Source organism: Drosophila mojavensis, unplaced genomic scaffold (genome assembly GCF_018153725.1).
Source record: "Drosophila mojavensis isolate 15081-1352.22 unplaced genomic scaffold, ASM1815372v1 contig_16, whole genome shotgun sequence".
Lineage (NCBI taxonomy): Eukaryota > Metazoa > Arthropoda > Insecta > Diptera > Drosophilidae > Drosophila > Drosophila mojavensis.
Window position 1 is genome coordinate 8,063,586 of NW_025318693.1, and position 22,717 is coordinate 8,086,302.

The 22,717-nt window shown below is 36.3% G+C and overlaps 1 protein-coding gene across 3 annotated transcripts in view; it reads left to right on the forward strand.

The window, feature by feature from the left end:
* Nucleotides 1-2,459: 2,459 nt before the first annotated feature.
* LOC6573041 (serine/threonine-protein kinase 32A) overlaps nt 2,460-22,717 on the forward strand; it is a 34,033-nt gene continuing 13,775 nt past the window's right edge. Inside the window, exon 1 of one of the 3 annotated variants that reach the window (XM_015166717.3) lies at nt 2,460-2,810. The gene's annotated coding sequence lies outside the window, so the exon portion shown is untranslated. Of the gene's footprint in view, nt 2,811-16,464; nt 16,816-22,717 lie in introns of those variants that run through there. The other 2 variants (XM_001999100.4, XM_015166718.3) reach the window with 2 other exon arrangements.

A 22,717-nucleotide genomic window follows, 5' to 3' on the forward strand; every position in this document is an offset into this window, starting at 1 on the left:
TGTTCAGTAAAAGATATGAGAACAAATGCTATTGAAATTTAAAAATGAAGAATTAGTATTAGCAATAATTCATATACATATATACAAATTTTGTTTCTTTAGACTGTTCTAAAAGATGAATATAATTTTTATATTTAAATATGGTATGGTATATTTATAATATGTAATGACAAGTTAAAACATATTATTTGAGATATAGATTTTTGTATGTAAGTTGTCTTTAACGCTACATCAATGCCATAAGCTCTGACATAGTAGACCAATCAAATGATTGCCATAGATTTACATGCAGCGCTCTTAACCTAAGGTTGACTCGTTCCTATGGATTCGCTCTCTTTCTGTCTCTCTCTCTCTCTCTCTCTATACCTGTGTATTTATTTTAGCTTGATATCATACAAAAAAAAACAAAAATATGTTGCCGATCAACTATTCATCTTGACATAACGTAATAGATAAAGCTTAATTCAATAATTTCAATACCATTTTGAAATGAATAATTTATTCCCTATTTCCAAATCAACCGCAAATTTTAGAGGGTATTAACTGCTTGCTAATGTTGATGTTAGAAAACAAAACAATGTGAGCTTCAGCTGCCATGAAATGCGATTTTCGCTTTTTTTTTTTTTGCTTGCAATTAACGAGGCGTGTCGACCTTTTTGCCGTTTGGCTCAATGGTAACTAATGAGCGAGTCAACAACACAAACACGAATAGGGCACACACATTCAGATCCATAATCAGGGACCAATAGCAATTGCTTGACAATTTATATTTATGATATTTATGCAACAATATTAAAAACAATGAGACACATTAGACGCATGAGACATGCAGCATGGGACACGGAACTCTGTCTCGCAATCGTGCCTGAGCAGCTGCCACAGTTCCCATGCCCTGCTATGTCATTTTTTTTTTTTTTTAATTTTAGCGCACATTTGCCATTGAAAACGCGTCTATATGCCAAACACAAACGATTGTCATTTCAGTTCTGCAATGGTCTGTCCAAACCAGCACATACAGCACACACGCACACACAGGTCGTATACGCAATGAAAATGAATGGCAGCGTCAGGGCGACCCTTGTGCCACTGCAATAACAAATTAATTGCATTTGTATTGTGTTTCAAGTGCTCAATAAATAAGCAATGAAATATACGCACACGCATATATATATTTATATGTATGTGTACACACGTATGTGCTATATATACTATATACATATAAATTCAAACACAAAGGTGACAATGCAATTGTTTCTTTGTTTTTATTGTTGCACTACGTAACTGAAATAATTATTTAGGATTTATTTAATTTTTGTAAATGTATTAAAATTAATTATGATAATTGACAATTGAAGTTAATTGAAATACAAAACATTTATGCACTTTGCTTAAATTAAAATATCGCCTGCAGCGCTGCATACGCTATATATATTTGTTTTTACTGCATTTGTAGGCATGCGACATTTATCAATTTAAATGCTATTAAATAATTATAATTTAATGCAGCAACACTGGAATACAAAAGCATTACGGGATATCTGGCAGACTATATTAAAGAATCAGAGCTTGGGTCTGTAGAGTAGGGCAAAGAGCTGACTTGATCTGCTGTTTCTCCGTCTGTTTGTCTATTCGTCTCTCTGTGTCCAGTCATATGGGAAAACGATATCGGAAACCCCAGACCACATCATCAAGTTCAGTACTCTCGAATAAGGCACTCATACTTAAAGTTCCCACCCAAGAATTTGTTATTTATTATTTCCGGAAGATCCATAACATAAGCCCACTGGCCTTTGAGGTTCTGGCTCTCAACATGTAAAACTTGTCAAGCAAAAATTGAGTTTTTGATTATAAATTAGAGAATAATTGAATTTTGTGTCGAATAATTAGATTGCCGCTCAGAGAATATTAATTTTTCCTGATAAAGGAAAATTGTATCAATGTTGTGCATAATTGCCTAGCTCTTAGGCTAGATAAGCATAAAAATTTGCTTAGCCTGGCTTGGCTTGTCTATACTAAATGCCATTTTCCTTCTTCTCATGCGTAAGGGAAGGCGGAAGGCAAATAAATTAAAGGGACAAATGTAACAAGCAGTTAAACAGCAACAGCAACACACATAAAAGGACTCGCAACTGACTGACTCCGAGATACCCGGCATTTGTTATTTGATTTGATTCAGTATTTCATTCGCTGACCTGTTTAGAGGGTATTTCTTGCTGGAAAAATAACAATGTTAGTGAATGTGAACTTGTTGACTCTTCGTGTTCTTCCGGCCATGTCAATTGCTGCGGCTACACACGCTTAGCTTCAAATTGGGCGCTCAATGGCAGCTGCCACCTGCACCGCCTCCTCTGCCGCCCACCGGCCGCTTGAAGCCGCTCTTCGACCAGCCCAAGCGCCTGCGCGTGCTCGCCGCGGCAAAGGTCTGAATGTGTTTCTTTTTTATAGGATGCTTTCAGTTCGCTTTTGGACATTGAATGTTGCGGTTGGTGCCGCATTGTCGCGCAACAAACTGAACGTATTCAACAAAAAAAGATGCCGATACGCGACACGTCAAACTGTACCAGTGTGGATGCGTGTGTGTGTGTGTGTGTGCGTGTCTGAATGAGTGCGTATGTTAAGTGTTGAGTGTGGCCGACTCTGGCGCCAGTCAGCAAAGTGCAAATAAATATCACTTCCACACATAAACAAAACCAGTCCGAGCCAGAGCCAGAGCCAAGCCAAAGGCGCTTGAGACATTGACTGGCGCCGCTCTGCATGTTAAAGCGTCTTAAATACACAATTCCATCTTTGACTGAACGCTATAACCAAATGTGAGTACGAGTTGATGTTGCTTTTGCCGTTGATGTTGCTGTTGCCGTTTCTTGTTCATCTTCTGTGTTTCTGTGTGTCGGCTTCTGTTTCGGCTCGTCTGAGTAGGCAATCAACAGGACCAGGTACAATTTGCTGTGCTCTAATAAGTCTTCTGTTTGCTTGCCTCTTTCTATTTTGTTAGTCAAATTGGCACAAAAAGTTGGCGATTTTTTTTTTTTTTTTTTTTTTTTGTATATGTTTTTTAGAGCAATATATTCTAGGCACTTGGCACAATTTAAAGCACTTGAGCGAGTGGCGTGCCACAAATTCAATTAAAGCTGATATACGGGGGAACGTACAAAAGTGTTGAGTGCCTGCCTGCTTCAAGGTGTGTGTGTGTGTATAGATGTATGGGTGTATGGAGTGTGGCACACACTTTCAGGCTGTGCTACTAATTGAATTTGGCCATGCAGAAAAGTCGCTCACCAAAAAAATAAAATAATGATTTATTTAGATGAGGCTTCGACGGTGGCCTCCAAGAAACATCCTTTGGCTTTTGAACAAAAAACGTGGTTGACGCTCCAAACGGCAGAGCTACGTGTGACTGGCATAGCCAAAGGCAGCTGAAAGTCGAAAAGGTAAAGGCAAACAATGATAAAATAAATAAATGATAAAATAAAATAAATTTAATTTAAATCAAGCAGAGCTCAGAATACGCTGTTCAGTGCATGTGAGCAGGTATATTAGCTTCTAGCAAGGTGTGAGTCTCTGATGTCAACTTAACTGGGCATATTACAGTCGCTTTTTGGTTGAAATATTAATGTCTACCAAGTCGCTGCTGAAAAAGGTTCCTCTCACGCGTCGTGTGATTAATGCGTGTCATTAGTTTAAGTTAGCGGCAAGTTTCAAAAATCCGTAACAAGGGAGTCTGGGGCACATGGAACTCATTTCCCGTCGCGACGCGAACAGAACATGGCCAGAACATGGCAAATTGTTTACGGCGTGGTTGCTCTTAAACAGGATATTACGCTCCTAACTGGAATGGAAATTAGAATTTCATGCAGATTTTCTGCCTTGGCCGTGTCATTGTATTTGGTCAAAGAGCTTTGAAATTGGGCAAGCCAAAGAAGTGATCCATGTTTTTGACAGTTTAATTATCACGTCTCTCTCTCTAGCACTCGGGCTCCATCTCTATCTCCATCTCTTTCAGCCACTTAAAGGTGGCTGCATTTCCATTTGTGGTGCTTTGTTAAAATTCAGCTATTCAAATGTAACTTCGAGAGGATTTCCATTGTTGCCGCTGCCCTGTTGTTACGCATGGAAGCTCAAGTGTTGAGCCAACAATACGAAGTAAAGATAACTTGGTGTATTTACATTTACATTTAAAGTTGCAACAGCAAAGTTATTCGACAAATTCTTGTAGCATCAGCAAAATCGAATTGAGCTCCCAGCTAATACGATTGGCCAAGTCTTTGGTGTATGATTTTTTCCTTTTTTTTTTTGTTTGGCTGGAGCTCATTCAACATTTTAAGCTCTAGCCGCACGTGACCCAACATGGTCATAAAACCCAATATGAAGCACGTGAAAATGTTTTAAAAGGAGCTTAGTTGACTAGCTAATATCCTGTGGTCAGGCTTAACAGAGCACAAGTATGGGATCTTGTTGGGGCAGATGAGAGAGAGAGAAAGAGAGAGAGAGAGAAAGAGAGAAATTCTATGAACAGATTGTTAAGAGGAAGTTATTTTTTATTAGACAGGAAAATTAGATCTGAAAACTCTGTTCGATTGTTGTGCCTAACTCTTCAAGTCTTGAGCTTAACTTGCTTTTAACATATACTGTAGAGCCTCATTGCAACTGATCTTCTCTTTCCCGATGTAAAGCCGTCGTCATGATCATGACTGAGTAATGCTTTATTTTTGAGTTATATACTCAGGCAAGCAAGTTATATACTGAAGCAAGCTGAATTTAGATTTAGAATCATCTGCAGTTAGCTAAATAATTTTAAAATCTCTTGAGATTCATAAGAATTTATATTCAAAAAAAAAAAAAAAAAAAAAAAAAAAATAATAATAATAGCTTTAGCCTAAAATAATATACATACTCATAAATCTGTATTTTATATTTTTCCCTTATCTTATTTCCCTTGAACATAAACACAAATATATTTTACGCTATCCGTGCGTATAAATTCTTGCAAGTCTCAAGAGAAAGATAAACTACAATATAGCTATGGCTATATTACTCGACCTGTCTGTCTCTCTCTCTCTCTCTCTCTCTCTCTCTCTCTCTCCTTTTCTCCGACATATTCATAACAACCTTGTTATTCATATTTGATTAGCTACAGGGTATATGCACAGCGTATAAATTTGAGGGTGGCTACGTGGTGATCGTTTTATGGCCAGTGCCCATACATATATTGAATTTGATGGCCATCAATTGTGGCGGGTGAGCAGGCGTTCGATTTTTTGATAGCGCACGTTAGAGCACTTTGGCTGCTAAACAATAACGGACGTGCTGCAAAATTAATGACCGGGCCAACAGTAAATTGACCGAAAACTTAGCCAAATAACGTTATGGCTATAAGAACTAAAAAACTTTCGCCTTCGCCAATAAATTTGAAATTGGCTGCACTTGTCAACAACTTAGATTCAATTGTCTTCATATCAAAAACGTATCAAAAGCATATTTCAATAAAATTCGAGCAAAACTTTCAACTGAAATTTTACCTTAGTTCAATATGCCAAAACTTTTCACACAAACTGAAATTAATATTTTACTGAGTGAAATGAAATAGAAGCAGAGGCAGAGGCAGAGGCAGAGAGAGAGAGAGAAGGAGAGGATGAGAACTTTGTAAATATTTGTGTTTTGGCTCTTTGGCTACTCTGGACTCGAACTGTCAAGCCGTCAGCATTCCGAGCTGAAATATTGACATTGCCTTCAATTACGTCCGAACAGCAAAGTGGCCAAAAAATGGCCAATCGTAGCTGCTGTGCAAACAATTTTAACTGCCAAATGAATCGACTCACACTTTACTTTTGTTACCAACTGTCAAATGGGCTTAGACTACGACACCAACTCTGTCTCTCCTCTCTCTATGTGTGAGCGGAGACTAATTGAGTTTGCTCTGGCATTTGACCACCTAATTTGCATAATACGAAACCATGTCAACGGTCATTAAATGGCTCTGTTATGCACTTGTTGGTCACGGCTACAGTTTGTACCCCCGCTAACGGTTTAAATTGCTCCAAATAATTAGCTTAGATGTCACGTAGTTGCTACAAAATGAGCGTCTAGTCTCTGTATTTCTGAGGGGCTTAAAGGATCTGCTCACTTGGCTGGCTCACTGGGCAGCTGAAGCCCGGCCACGCCCTGCTCATTAAAATTGTTGCAGACCCAAAAGTCGTCATTAGCTCAATTATTCATAGTTGACTAATAATATTTTCCATTGAAATGAAGCAAGTATTCAATGCTGACTTCAAATTTCTTTCAGCTCTTTAGAAAGTTACACAAATTTCTCCTGGAATGCATTCAAAACAGTGTAAAATATGAATAAAGCCAATTAAAATACGAAATGTCTGAACATTTTGTTGAATTGCAACTGAAGTTTATATAAAACGCGTTCAAGTGCAAAGCTGCTGCAGAAACTATATACATTCATAAATAATAGTGAAAAAAGCCTTTTAAGAAACTTGGGGAAAAACAAACAAAGAGGCTGATTGAATAGATTGCCTAACTTAGGAATACTCCGCAGTTCGCTCTACATTTCTGTTTCGTTAATTTCACTTTGCTTTAATTTATCAACATTTTATGCCCGCTATTAAGTTAAGAAAGTATATTGATTTTATACAACCTTCGAATTAGGCCTTTAGATAATATTTGTATTCACAATCCGGTCTTATACTGATTTCAGATTTTCTTTGCGATGTACCCAATTAGATAATTATATAATATAATTAATATCTTTGTACCTCAGTGAAGATGTTAAAAGATGTTCTTTAAGCTGTTGGAAACCAAGCGTCTTCGGCTACTCTTACTCTGACTCATTTAGAAAGACTAATTGCAGTCCTTTGTTTATTTAGCTTAATTAGATTTGTTATTTGTTGATTTAAATGCCCTGACCGTGGCGTAAATGTCGTAAAAGTTCATTTCTCGTGAAAAATATTACAAAGCTGCTGAAGACAAATTTTGGGACAGACAGACAAAGGCTATGAAGGGAAAGTAGAAGTAGGAGAGATAGAGAGAGAGAGATAGAGAGAGCGGATAGGTCAGTAGAACGCAGTAGAATATACATATATATATTATTTACTTTGGGTTTGCTTATGTGTGTGAGTGCACAAAGAGGAAATGAAATGACAATCTGAAGAGATGAGTAATTTTTATCCAAGGACTTTAATATAAAATACAGATTTGTGTACACAAAGCTCACAAAATAATAAATAATTTGTCGTTTGATCTAGAGTTAGAGGGCAAAGATATGATGATATAGTATATATGATATATAGACCACGTTCCAACACCTCTTGTCATTGGGAAAAGTTATATCTTCGGCAGTTCAAATATCACATGAACACTGGTAACATTAAAATCAAAAAAATAATGTATGAAAATGTAATCTTAAGATAAGCAAAATGTAATGTAAGCAAATTATGCAAATGCTATCCTAAGTAAATATCTCATCGGGAGATGTTTCACACGCATGGATTACAATCATTCGAGATAAGAATAATCGGTTAACTAAACCAAATCTAAATTGAATTTAATTTTTTCACTCTCAAATATAATGTTGTATCCATATACATCAGGACTTCCGAATTTCGCCTTCTAAGATGGAGCTATAAATTCGATGTGCCACCCAAGGGGGAAAAATCGATTTTTGAATAAATTTTAACGGTAGTTTTTTGGTTATATTTTTATAGCCTTACGCTTCTGATTGTCAAGATGTTAAGGGCATAATAAAACCAAAAAATGTGTCAAACCGTAAAAATAATTTAGAAAGAGAGAAGTAAATGAATAAAAGGTATAATAAAACTAGTTTTGTAATATGTAAAAAATCAAGAGATAATTTTATTGTTTAAAAATTATTGTGAAGAGCTGCTTGAGCTATTCACTTATATAGCTTTCGATATATCCCATTTAAATACTTGATGGAATGCCGGGCATTGGATACACATGTAGAACACATGTTGGCAAAGTTTGCGAATTCGCCAACTTGAAAAAGCAAACACTGTTTATCCCATGACTTCATAATAAGGAAAATATTTTGAAAACGCCTTCAATGCTGTCACAACATATTTAACTCGATAGGGGCCAAGATTTAAATAGTTTAAATATGCTAAATTAGGTTGAATTTAACAATTTTTAACTTGAACAGAGTGAAATACCAAAATATATCACGCACTCACTGATAATGCTACTCCTGCTGTTACTCCTGCTCCTGCTCCTGCTGACGTCTTTTGACGGAACTGAAATGCCAGGTGTCAATAAAGTTCGTCTGCAATTTGTCTTTTGACAAAAGTGAAACTTTTGACTGGCAGCAAACACTTACGAGCACATATTTATTTTCGTGTGTCGCCCCTTCAGCCAGGGCAACATTTTAAAGTTGCTGTTTGAATGTCTGGCAAATATTTGGGCTGCTCCTTTTCGGAAGTACCGGGTGTGAGATCTGATACACAGATACGCGTCAGGGGGAGCAGCATTAATCTTATTTCTAGTTTATTTACTTTTTGCCTTTGCCTTTGCGTTTCGCCTTCGACTTTGACTTCGGCTCTTGACTGTGTTGGGCTCGAAATAATACTCGTTCCAATGAAATTGTATAGGGCAGCGGGACGAAATTGAGGCACATGACATCACGTTCGAGTGCTTTGTTATTTTAGTGGCAGAGCAAACAGAGACACAGCCTGTCCTAGTGCCGGCGACATATCGACTTGTTGGTAAAGTGTATAACATGCCCTACAATTGGCCAGGGGCAACAATTACACACTCTACTTGATTTGATGTCCATGCGCTTCATTAGATTAAAAACGAGTCTCGGCCCTGGGGCACGGTGTCGTCGTATACCTAATGAAGGCAGACTCAGGCCCAGACCCACACCCATACCCAGGCCCAGGCTCGGGGCGCTATGCCAGCAGCAATGTCCGGCCAACTTATTAGCCATCGCCCAATGCCCATTAGCGCCCAAAATATATGCAATCAAATGCTGTGTTTCAGCTTAAAGTTGCGCGTGTTTAACTTAGACTCTTTGTTGGCTGCATAACATGCAATCGCTATCGTGGAGGACTTTTCCCAAAGTTTATCCACTTCACCTTGGTGGGCTTATTATTAGTTTGTCCAAAACTTGGCCACAATACAGCAAGTGTCGTGTTTATTCAAGAAACTGTATTTCCAACAACCTAAAGGCATTTTATGAACAACTTTAGGGCTTCCTACATTTGAGGTCTATATACATATTGCAGATATTATGACTGAAATCGAGATTTGCTTTCTTTATATATATTTTTCTTAAAAAATTATATAATATATATTGAGCCGAAATTGTTATAACAAATCTCGACTTCATACTTTTTTTTTTGCTTTAAGTTCCACATAAATATTGTAAATATTATGTGACGGATGTCACGAATGGTAATTTTTTTTTGTATAGGTTTTTTTTTTAACATTTCAAATGAAAATAAAAAAAAAATTATTTATTATCCCTGCAATTGAGTTTGATTTTTCTTTTATTATTATAATCTATGGTGCTCGTTTCATGTCAAAGCCAAAAAACTTGTATGACTATATAAAACGAGCAGAAAGAAAGATTTCCCAGAGCATTCCCTAGTCGAACAGCTCTGCGTAAACCTTCTCTTAGCGCTGTTTAACAACTTGAATACAAAATACATCAAGACTGCGAAATTGCTGCTCGTATTTGTTTGTGTTTATAGTTTCGAGAGCCTTTTTATTGGCCAGCTTGTTGCACTGCGCCGCCTATACACTTACCAAGGGTAACGCTAAAATTTGAGCTAAGGAAGGCAAATATTAACAATTTCAAGGAAGTGCAGCTATAACAGACATTGTTAGTCTTATTAAATTCCATTATTAATCATAATTTTATAAGCATCAGCCATAAGCTATATGCGAATCTCTACTAATATTATTTTAAGAATGCTGGTAAGCGTATCAAGTTTTCTGCTGGCTCTTCCTCTCTTTTCTCTCTCTCTCTCTCTCTCTCTCTCTTTCTCTCTGTCTCTCTCTCTCGTTCCTTTTCTCTCTGTGTACTGGCGCTCTTTTGTGTTGCCTACTTTTGTGCGTCTTAATTGTATGCCTCAAACAATGAAACGCCGCGTAAGTTGCCCTCGTATTCAAGGGGCTTTTAGCAGTTCCGTCGCACAAACGTTGAAGGGCTGCAGTGTGTTCGGCACTCAGATGCAACAGTTTTTGAGTGGAATAAAATAAGTAATTGATATTTGCATGCTTTTATGTCGAAAGCGGATCAAAGACGGCGCACTCGGCTCGCCATTAATGATGCAGCACGTAGACTCAAGACTCAATCCCTTACCCGCATTTGATGATACGGATGCACTTCGTTGCACTGCCATTGTGTGTGCATCTCATTAGCAGTGGCTGCGAGTGGTTGCTGTTGCATCATGTGGTTGCATGTGCCGCCAGCAAGCAAACAAATTACATTCGCCATTGACAATCTTGCGGCTGCCAAAGCCGATACACAAATGGTTAATTAACGGTAGTCAGGCATCAGTTGATGTTGCAAATCTGGTTTAGATGGGCGGAGTAATCTGTTTAGTTGCATAACGAAAATGCAAATTTCATATGTGTAAATCAACATCCATCAATGCTCGTATTTTATACAATTTAATCTGTTGCCTTAACCACATAGTGCGGCGTATTATGCATAGTAGTTACTGAGCGAATATATAGATAACATATATACAATGTATATATATTTTATTACAGTTATCTTTCATTCCTTTTGTATGTAGGTTATTACATTATTAGAGATAAAATCTAAATAAAATCCGACTGTTTTTATTATGCATGTTTAAATAATTAAGTTTGCCTATTGCTTATTGCGAAACGGACCTGTATGCTCAGGAATGTATGATGGATCCCTAATTGAAAATAGGCTTATATACTTGCTAAGCATGAGCAGCAGAAACCATTTTCCTTGAATACATCAATCTTAAAAGCTACATGAACTAGAGGCTTGTATTTAGAAATTACGAAATTATGAAAATGAATGATTTTTCATTTATATGAAATCGATTAAAATCGATATCAATTTTGCATCATATATATGTAGCAGGATAGTGCAGCATGAACGGCCGAAACATGCTCTGCCGAATAGTTATTCAATAGGGATCTAGAGACTTGTAATCTATGTCATTGTTTGCAGATTTGTTGAAATCGATATATATCGATATTAAGCTTCAATCGTTGTTTGCTTAATTTGATTTATGTACTGTGAATTTTTGTATCTCTTTAAAAAAAAGCACGAATTTATCGATTTTCGAAATAATATAAATAAGAGAAATCTGTAAATCAGAAAAAAACGTACTTAATAAATCAACTATAATTAATGAAATTCACTTTAAATAAGACCATGAGAGTTGAATGAATAATATATTAGTTATCTTAATTACGGCCAATGTGTGTGTGTGGAAAAAACATGTTTGGCAAACTAACAATTGCATGGCGTCGCCACAATAAATTAAGTATTTAAGACTTGAACACAGTAAGCAAAACAAAAACAAAACGCATTCGATTCGCCCGTTTCAGCTGGCCTTTCAAATAAACATGTGAAAGTTGTGTGAGTATTGCGTGTTTGTGGCCATGGATGGCTTCTGTTTTGGGCATTGAGGACATTCAGCCAATGGGATGGATGGGTGCATTGAAATTTGCGATAAGTGTCTTTAATGACATGACAACTAGATTGATAGCTGGGCAGCAATTTGATGTTATAAATGCCAGTTCACGGTTGCCGGCACACTGAATTGAGAATCTAATGCATTAAGGCAATCAACTGAGCAATGACAGCAACAGCCACTTTGGTATACTATGTGTGTGATACGGGTTAGCCATGGCTAACAATTCTGCGGGCTTTTATTATCAAAGTTCGCATCGCTTTTTATGGACGTCGTTGTTGCAGTCGTTTGTTTGTCGCCGCCGGTGGCTTATTATTACATATGCTGTTGGCTGTTATGACATGTGTTTCGGCCTGACGGCCCGCCGCCACAGCGAATTCTATCCATCGTGGTGCAAAGAAGATAACATAATAACAGCATGACCATAAAAAGGTTTGTTTGCTCCCAGCAAACCGCCATTGCCACGGCCACCCACAATTTATTGTCCATTGGGGCCTGTTGTTTGGTTATCCCCTCTTCAGGCGTTCACGTGACCATTGCCAAAGTCCAAAGCCAACAACAACAACAACAACAACAATGAAAAATTTCAATCATTATGTTGGCAATATGTGCCAAAGAAGTCAGAGCAGAAAATTAAGTGCCGCAACAAATTATTATTTGCCTCAATTTTCAGTATTTTCGGGTTGAATGCATTGCATATAATGTCAAGTTATAAAATTTTGATGGGGTATAATTACAGTTACAGTACAGATAAAAACATGCAGTAATTTTGCAAATGAATTCAACTTTTGGTAATGACGGTAAAAATTGGAATAGTTTGGCATTCGAAAGAGGCTTTATGTATGGAAAATAAAAGGAATATGTTTTAATCATCCATTTTTATTTGATAGAGCTTTAAATATTTACAGCTCAAAACATTTCTTCTCTCAATGTTAAAAAAGAATATAGTTTTGATTAATTTTACATTCAAGTTGAGGCAGGTGCAAAATTATGAGTTCAAATTTTTGTTTTGATTTCAAATTGGGTACTATTCTTAAGAACTTCAGCAACTGCAATAGAACAATATTTTTTATTAAAAATTATATTTTATTTGGAGAAGCATTAGCTTTTTGCCAATAAACAGTAAAATACCAGCTTATATTCTTTTTTCCAATAAAACTATTCATTTACTGAGTATCTGCCAGTTGAGCACGCCCGACTGCAAACTTTAATTACTCATATTAAATTTACGATGACGCCGCAAAAAAAGAGAGGACTTCTCTCTGGCATTAATATTAAATGTAATTAAGTCCAATGAATGTAAATGGTGATTGTAAAAAATTCAACACATTTACAATAAGCGGATTTTATTTCAACTTTGGCATTGTTAAACAGTTGCTGAATAAAATTGAAAAGTGAACGAATTTGTTGAAGTGTTTCGCTCTGTTCTGCTCTAGCATTTAGTGCGTTTATTTTGCTGTAATGAAATGGGGGCTTGGCGCTAATGCATTCGCATTTATGCGCCATAAGCTGCTAATTAATGCAATTATCTTGACAATATCAGCTCATTTAACACTTTAAGGCCATGCGACATGCTGTCAATAATTTTATGCGCCAGACTTTCTGTTTAATCGTGCGTACATCAATTCATATTCCATTTATTGATTGATTTTACAAAATTTTACAGGGCTTTTCGCTTGTTATCTACTCTGTTGATTAAATATACAATAGGCATGGCCACAGTTGCGCTTAAAGAGAAGCGATTCGGCATGCCTCCGGGCATGTGACTATCAAATACCCTGGTTTTTATGGTCTGAGATAGAAAACAAAATAATCAAAATAAATTATCGAAAAAAAAAATCAACTTTCTGATATGCTTTTAAATTTATTAGCATAACTGTGTTTAGTCCTGTCTATCTACCTATAGAGCAGGTCAATAAACATTTGTACATATATGAGACACTTAACTTTACTTTTTGCAATATTTTTAGACGTGTTTTCCTTAAATGTCATTTCCGATTTGAGATAAAATTAGATAAAACCTATATGCATATATATACACTTTAGATTAGAACTCTTCGGTAAGTCAAGTCGACAATGAAAAGCATCTACCTCAAAAGTACTTACCAAATTTCTATAGGGTAGTAACAAAAATTGTAGCATTTGATTGATATGGTAAAAAAAAGAGCGAGAAAGCAAAAAAATACGAAGCAATATTACAAATTGTTTCATTGGTATTTTTATGTGTTCTGCTTGTCTTTGGAGATGAACGTGTGATGGGCAACAGCATTCGGAATTCCCACAGTCGCCACAGTTGGTCGAATTGATTCAACAATTCCCAAAACGAATTTGCTTACAACAACGCCGGATTCTAGCAAATCAATATGTGGTGCGAGAAAGAGTTGTGTGTTGTGTTCCTTCTGGATGTGGCTTGGATTTGATAGGATTTTCATGTTTCGATATATTCAACTGGATTTAGGGCGCAGCATTGTACATAATATTTCTTTTTATATTTACCGAGTGGAGCATGGCAAATGCAATTGATGCTGCTGCTGTTGCTACTGATGCTACAGTTGCTGCTGTTGCTACTGCTGCTGCTGTATTTGAAACACGCTTTAAAACCACTCAGAAAATGTGGCGCTTGCAGCGATAAAACTTTGCCAAGGCAATTTAAAAGCAACATGTAACTTAATTGGTATTTTGCTTTGAGGATGCTCCTGTTGGATCTTTTTTTCCCCCATTTTTTCCATTTTACTTCATTGCGTGTTTTTTTTATATTTTTTTTCTGCTATGTTGCGGCTGTCATTTTGTTGTAGCGCTCAACAACATGCAACACTTTTCCGCAGCTTTCAACAAGGAAAACAAATTTCAAAGGCGTGCCCTGTGTTTGACTTGCCCCACCTTACAATCGACCTGCTTTCTCATATTTATGCAAGACAACAGAGCCAGAATTTAGTAAATTAATTCTCTTTATCTGCATTTGACCAAGCCTCGAGCTTGTTAGTTCCTTAAATAGCTGAGAATTTGCTATAATAGAGAGAATACTTGCTGCATGAACTGTAAAATATTCTTTGAATTCAAGGCTAGAATGCTGCCTTAAAGAGATTCCTTCTCTAATTGATTTCGTCTTTAGCTACATTCCAGACAAACAACTCGTTAGAGCCGACAAAGTGCAGCTTTGTCGTTGACTAAACACAAACAAAATGCCTTTTCCCCCCTTTAAAATGTACGTGAACTCTGAGTGCAAGGAGTTGAGGCAGAGGCAGAAGCAGAAAGAGCACAAGTTCCATGTCTTTCAACTCTGCTCTATTTGCATTTATGACACAAAATGAATTAATTAAAACGTAACTCAATTCCATCTGCTTCTGATTTATCAACTCAGCAACAGAAAATTTGAAAATTAAAATTTTACTTTCCATTTTTCCCTTTTTGCGTTTCTTTTTGCTTTTGTTTCATTATTTTTTTTTTTTTTTTTTTTTTTTTTTGCTTTTTATGCCACCTTCCATAAAAGGCCCAGAGACATTCACTGCCGTCTGCCAGCGACGTAAAAAAAAAAAAAACAAAAGAAGCAACGGCAATCGACCTAAATCTAAGGGGAAAACCAGAAAACCAAATAGCACGAACATAGCTACGCCTACTTTAATACCCTACATTCCGACAATTTCAATTTCTAGGCAAGTAAATTTCTTGGGAAATTGCTTTGGGTTAGTACACCCATTTTTGAGATACTATATAAAGCTGGTCAAAGTGAAAGCTGTTTAGAAATATGCCTAAAACATTTTATAGAAACGATTATTGTTATTTATCATGTCATTTGGGGTAACCAACTGGCATGATTGGAGAGGGTAGCGCAACTTGAGTAAACCTCAGATAGAGCGGTTTCATGGGCGGCGCACAGACGGAGGCCAATGCCATTTTGCCCAAGCTGACAAAATGGCGCTTTAAGGCCCTTTGTTGACACTGGTACATACACACTTACATACTCACACACCCACACATAGCTGGATAGACAGCCGGAGAAAAGAGTGTGATACACTTTAACCGCATTGGATTACTGGGCTTGGCAAACAATTTTGACTTTGCTGGAATTAAATTCCACTTAAAGCGCCTGATCCTGTGGAGAGTACTTGCCTTATTTTTATCGAAGGTTGCGGCTTTTTTTCATTTCTTGATTTCGGTCGGAGAGGAAATATCTCAGAGAATAAACAATGAAATGTGCGTATACAATGCGCGCTACGCACAAAAGTATGCTAATAAAATACAAAAAGCGAGTGAAGAAAATTATGAACGACAAAAAAAAATATATGCGAAACAAATGGTGACACACCTGAGCTTGGCTAGCATGCCATATATCGCATTTACAAAGACAATATTTTCAAGCAAATAGAGCTTACAACAGCTTAGCACACACACGAAAACGCACACACACACATGTAGCGAGAAAATCCACTCGATGTGCTGAAGGATGCTTCCTTCCCGCTCACATGCGGCTAACTCGACAAACGTCATAAAATATGTTCGCAATCAATTTGCGTTTAAAGCAAAGCTGGCTAATACAATTTCTATGGCCGTCTCGCAAAATAATAATAATAATAATAATAATAATAGTCATAATGACGATAATAAAGCATGGCCCGCCAACTTGGCTAATTGGCGCTCATTCATAAAAAAAAGCAAGCAGCAACAGCAACAAAGCTACACCATCGCAGCTCATCTCTTTCGCTCTCTTAAAAGCTGAGAGTCTGCGTGCTAAGCTAACGTATTCTGTTCGTAGTCTGGCAACGCCGCCAGCATAATAAATAATAAACCGTCAGCGTGGCAAACAACAGTTGTTAGCTGCGTTAGTTCAATTTTGGCAGCGCTGGCTAACGGTACTGCGTTGCGCTAGCTAAAAGCAAACCGTGGCAAATAACGGAACTGTTAACGTCTCGTGTGCGTGCGTTCGCCCGTGTGCTTGTGCGTGTGTGTGTGTGAGTGTGAGTGTGCGTGTGTGTTTACGTAGCAGCAGCGTGAGCTGCATGTTCTTAACTATCGCGTGACTTTTTAGCTGGCCAAAATTCACAGCTAGAGTTAAAGGCGCCATTCAAAGGGAAATAACCCGAATATGTTTACGAATTGTTGAGGCCGCATTGAGACCAAGTAAACATGCAAAAACATCGTCAAATTCGCAACAATGTGGAGAAATACTAAGGTACACTCGAAGAAAAAGTGTGATTTGAAACTCATAATCAAAAAGAGATAATAATAATCGAAATTAAAATATTATATTTAGATATTTTTCTATGAATACGAAATTGAACTTTATGATATTGTATGTAATGAGAGTAAAGGCTACTAGAATTAAGCGTTAAATACTAGTCTCTTAGAATTTATGTACTAAAATCAATTTATTTATTTCTTTATTTTTTGATTATTTTACAACTGCGTACAGTGTACTTACATATATCTGCATACACATGCATAGACAGTTAAAATTTAATAATACATAATACTCTTAGGTCATGCTAAATTAGAGTATAATATACTCAATGTTTGCGCTCACTATACTCACTTATCAGCATGAGCTTACACATATTACACATATCTGAATTGTGGTAATAAAATATAAGCTCAATTCATTCCACCAACTACTACAACTACTACTAGAAGATATCTGCATATACTGGCACATAAATCTAATAATATAGTCTCAGCACAGGTCATGCTGTATTAGAGTATAACACACTCGGTTCTTTCGCTCAGTGCACTCACTTATCTGCATATACTCACACATAAATGGCTAAAACGTAACGAGTGCAATTTGAATAACTTAACTTGTGCAATTTGGCTACACGCTTTATATGCATATATGAGTGTTGCCCCGATCCCAATCCCGATCCCGATGTCGACACGGCAAATCGATAAATACTTAAGGAAAGTCCTAAGCCAGAACTACTCCACAGCCATAGCTTCAGCCGCAAGCACAGCCAAGCACCGTGCACGCATATAAGCTAAAACGTTTACTCAAATCCTAAACAGCGGAATTTTAAATGTAGCAATCCAATACCAATATACATACATTGTGTGTTAGTGTGCGTGTATGTGAGTGCGTGTGGTGTGTTACTTTTTGTTCATGTTTTCTGTGCATGTCATTGAACTCAGTGCCCACTTTTTGGTTGTCCTCTTGATTCCTAGATGGCTGATGGGGGGTTGCTTTGGCCTTTCTTTTGGGGGTTGCTAAGTATTCTAATGCTTGTTGTGGATTTGCTGCTTGTACCTCTGTTAGAGCGTTAAAATGAAAAACACTCCACATTTGCCGAATTCAAGATCTTAACTGAACTCTTTATTGCTTAAAATCCTAGTTCTTATATACCTAACAGAGACTCTTAAAACTACTTCCAGTCACTGGAAGGGTGCATTTTCTCACACAAACAAGTGCCCAGATGTTTACTTAAGTGTCCCTTTTTTTTGAATCTTTGGGCCCAGGCTCACGTTACATTTACATATATTAGACGCTGCATTGGTCGCTGCAACTAAGGGATGACATATTTATTACTTTGTGTCGGATAACGCGCAGGTTATTCGAGTACTGTCTCTATTTTTATTATTATGTATGTTCATGTTTGAACAACCTCTGACGCGCGATTAATCGAGCATCTCTCATCCATAGACACAGCTGGCCAGCAGCTGACAGTATATATCTATATATATATATATATATTTATCTATGACTCTTTGAAATGTGCTTCAAGTCAGCCACAGATTTGAAGATTGATAGCCTTAAAGTGGATTTATTTTTATGCAATTCCATTGAAAGTCAAATACAGACTAAGTGAGCTCAACAAAATCAAATGACAATCTCAAAGGAGCTTTCACATATACTTATACATATACAGAATAGCTTCTCATGCTTATATACATACTATATAAAAGCATTTAAGTTTACCTCCCTGATGATGTCACAGCCAACTTCCAACAGAAGCAAAATGCTGCAGAAATATATGTATTGAAATGTATCAAAATAATTCTAGTAAAACTCTTAAGAAAAAATTAATAGTACAAATTAAATTGTGAAATATGAAATTTATATTAGTTCATGCAACTGGCAAATAGAATTTATATTTGCTTTCAATTTATTTAATTTTCATAAAACTTTTCATTTCATTCATCTAAAAATAGGAAACTTTTCTCACAATTAATTAGATTTTGCGCATGAAGCGAACATATGTATTTGAAAGCTTAAAAGCAATTCAAACAATTGCAAAAAAAAAAAAAAAAAAAAAAAAAAACAGTTAAGAACGTTGCAGTCGGACGTAACCAACTGTCTGATACTTTCATCTCATTGAAATACTTTGATCTCATTGAAATTGGTAAACGTATTGGTATATAGTTTATAGAAGATCTCAAAAATGAAATATGCCACGCCTCTACATCTCCTTCAGCTTTAGATGTAGAAGCGTCAAAGTTGTATAGCTGATTTATAAACTATACATTGCACAAAACCAATATACTTCTGGGAACAAGATATACAAAAAATAAACTCGAGGATGCCACAATATTATGTTACGACATAGATTGCATTCATACGGAGAAACTGACAGACGGACAGAAGGACATTGCACACAACAAATTTATGGTAAACGACTATAAACGGCAAAAACTTGCGCAGCTAATAAAATATACTGAGTAAACTCAAATAACTGAAATATTTATGCACTTATTAAATATTCATATTAAAAATGTAAATGTGTAAGTAACAGCAAAAAATGAAAAAATTATTCGTACATTTATTTTATTTGCATCAACTTTTCATTTTTGCATTGATTGATGTGCTGTGCGGAAGCCGGACACAGATCCGTGGTCAAGACAACCAAAAGCTATAAAATTTTCAAATAATAAATCGCACATGTCAGGAGAGTCATAAACAAGTACGAATACCTTTGTGAGGAGTACTCGACTTTCAGATATTCTATAATTTGTAGAAACAGCAGACGGCTTTCAACTGAAAAAAGAAATTTTGGAACATAGAAATATGATATATATTTCATTACTTTTAGATTTTATTTTATATTTTTGTCCAAAGTTAAGTAATTATTCTTGCAATATTCAATTCAACGCAATCAAAGGATCCAACCAATTATTGTAGGGTATCAAAGTGACAGAAATAATATAAACGCCCCACTGAATCGTAAACAGAAACTGTCATAAAATGTGCCCATTTACGAGCGAATTATAGAGTTTTTTTTTTGTGGTGCCGTTAAAGATGGTTTTTAATGTGCCATTAATGTCGTCCGTCTGAAGTATTGGACTTAACTGACAATATCAGTGTACATCTAGTTGTTATAAATAAGTAAATGGAATTTGTATAAATGCGCCACAGTTAGTGTCAGATAATCTTTGCATAAATTCCAATTCCAGTTGTTTATTTCGTCTCGATTACGATGTGAAAAGATGTTCGCCTTGTTCAGAAACACTTGAATATTTTTGGTGTACCATATGAGCATGGCAAATTAGAAATTCCTATTGGAAATCGAAAGAAACTTATGGGGAATTACATTAAAAATAACTATATCATAATGCAAAATATTTCAATAAAAACTTTTGAGAAGATTGCACAAGCTATACATGGAGATCAAAATATATCAACTGTCCTTAAAGAACTCACATTAAAGCACTAGATACCTACACAAGCTAAAAAATTGTTAAAAATTACTTGTCTATCAAACACCACTACACAACAAACTTTAACGATTACACCCTCATCACCCTCCCTTCAGCACCATCTAAAATTAAATAATTCATCACCTATTGACCAAAATTTACCACATATCGTCATAAGAAAAGAGGAATTCATAGAAAATTGGGAAAAATAATAAGTCAGCTGCTCTATGAATTTAACATATTCTATAGACTGGCCTTAAATTATTTGAAATTACGTGTGGGTCTGTCTTATTACTAAATAATTATATATTATATTATATATAATATGATTACAATTTAAGGTATTCCAGGTATTGGGAGATTCCTTCACTGAGACGTAATAAATCCAAAGATTTCTTATACAAACGGTCTTCGAAATTGTTATCAATGCATTTGACAATAACTTAAAAACAATTCAATATATATACACAGCTTAAGCATCAATCAGATATGTCCATTGAAAAAAAAAAAAATATTTGCAGCATTTTCTGTTCAAGCTGTTTGCTGAAGTCGGCCAGATGGAAATGTCAATGCGCGTCTGTTTGAGCTGGTGCCGTGGCCGTTGGGGAAATGTAAATTTTCAATAGAGATTTTCAGTTGTCAGACACCGCTTTTATACCTCTTTGCTGTCAAAAAGGGTTCGGCCACGGCTCGTTGCTCACAATTTCAGCTTCAACTTCTGCTGCTGGTGGCGCCAACAGCTGTTTAATTAGTTTTTCCGGCAAGAGCAACAGATTTTTCCACGCCGCTGCCGAGCGTCAAGTAAATATGACAAGAACAAAAACAAAAAATAAATAAAAATACTAAACAAATAAAAACAAAATGCAAAGCTGCCATTAATTAAGAAGTCCTTTCCAATTTGACCAGCCAACCGGAATGACAGAGGCCACCGACGGAGCAAATACCAAACAAACAAAATTGAGGAGCTGTGCCGTCATCTTGATTGATGTGCTGCTGCGCTCCCTTTCGTTTGTTTTGATAACAGCAACCAAATCTAGACTAATCCTACTCTCTACTAGTAGTTGTTGTTGTTGTTGGGTTGCATACTAATATGGGGCATGCTGTCTAATCTTTGATTAATGAAACGCCAACCTATTTATATCAAATGTCTAATGGCTCTTGTCAACAGTCAAATGAAAGCAAAACCCCTTCTAATCAAAGCTTAAAATATTTAAAATGTAAAGTAAAAAATAATTTTATACAATAGTTTTGCTTGGAAAAAATAAATTATATTTTGATAAAAATTCTTTTATAATTTATAAAAAAAAATATTTAATGTCTATCTCTACATTTTTCTAAACACTTTTCTCTTTTGAAACCTTTAAGACATTTCTTATTGACATTTCCTTGACTGTCCATACTTTTTCATTCATTGATAGCCTTTGCTCTATTTCTTCACTGAAAAAAGGAGAGCTGTTTGAAATTTAATATTGTTGCAGCTGCTCTAAAGAATCAAAGATGTTTGCGCCTCGCTCCTTAAATTATCTGAGCCCAGACTTTGTTATGCCCTTTTTGACCCATTCTTTAATGAGTTGAGGGCATAATTACGCACAGACCTCGTGGGTCATCCTAGGCCCATTATTTAGCTATTTTGGCGTACCTAAATCACACAATTGTTAATTATGTAAAATCAATAGGCCAGCCGCAGCAGCTTGCAAAGGCAAACAAAACACAACAAAAATAAAATTAAAAAAAAAAAAAAAGTGAAAAAAAAAAATGGCCAAGTTAAGATATTTGGGTCGGCAATTAGGGACCGTCCATTGATTTTGGCCAGGCACTGTGGCGGAAAACACTTTTTGTGTATATGTGTATGCATGTTGGTGTGTGTGTGGGTGTGCTTGTGCCTTAATTTAAGCAAATCCAAGAAAACTTTGGCTTTAATCCAGCTATTCAAAGTCTAGGCATGAACGAAATATGTTTACTCACAAGTGGAATTTTCGCTTGAAGTGGAACAAAAACCAATAAAAATATATTGGACTCTCGGCCTGGGTTAGGGTAAGCTAAGTTACGGTAAGGATAAGTGAATGCCTTACCTCGCCTGAAATACAAAACGAACGAGCAATGACGAAGTCCAAACAAAAAGATTTAAGGCAAAGGCCTTTAACTTTACTCAGCTGCTCAACTGCTCATCTCTCGGGCAAGGAATGTGGTCGTATAATGACTTTAGAAATCGACTGACTTTGTCTGAAATCAGTTTTATATGCTTGCCTGCCAAGCGTGCATAAATGCGTTTTATGAGTCTTTTGGGGGATTACTTATGGCTTCTCACCTACCTGCCCCAAAGCAACCGAATAAAATATGAAGGAGGCAATGTTAAAACAAGCGCACAAAAGGATTTTCGTGTACGCAACTTAAGTTTAGGCAAGCATGATAAACACATATTTGCCCTACGCATAGACACATACAGAGATCTC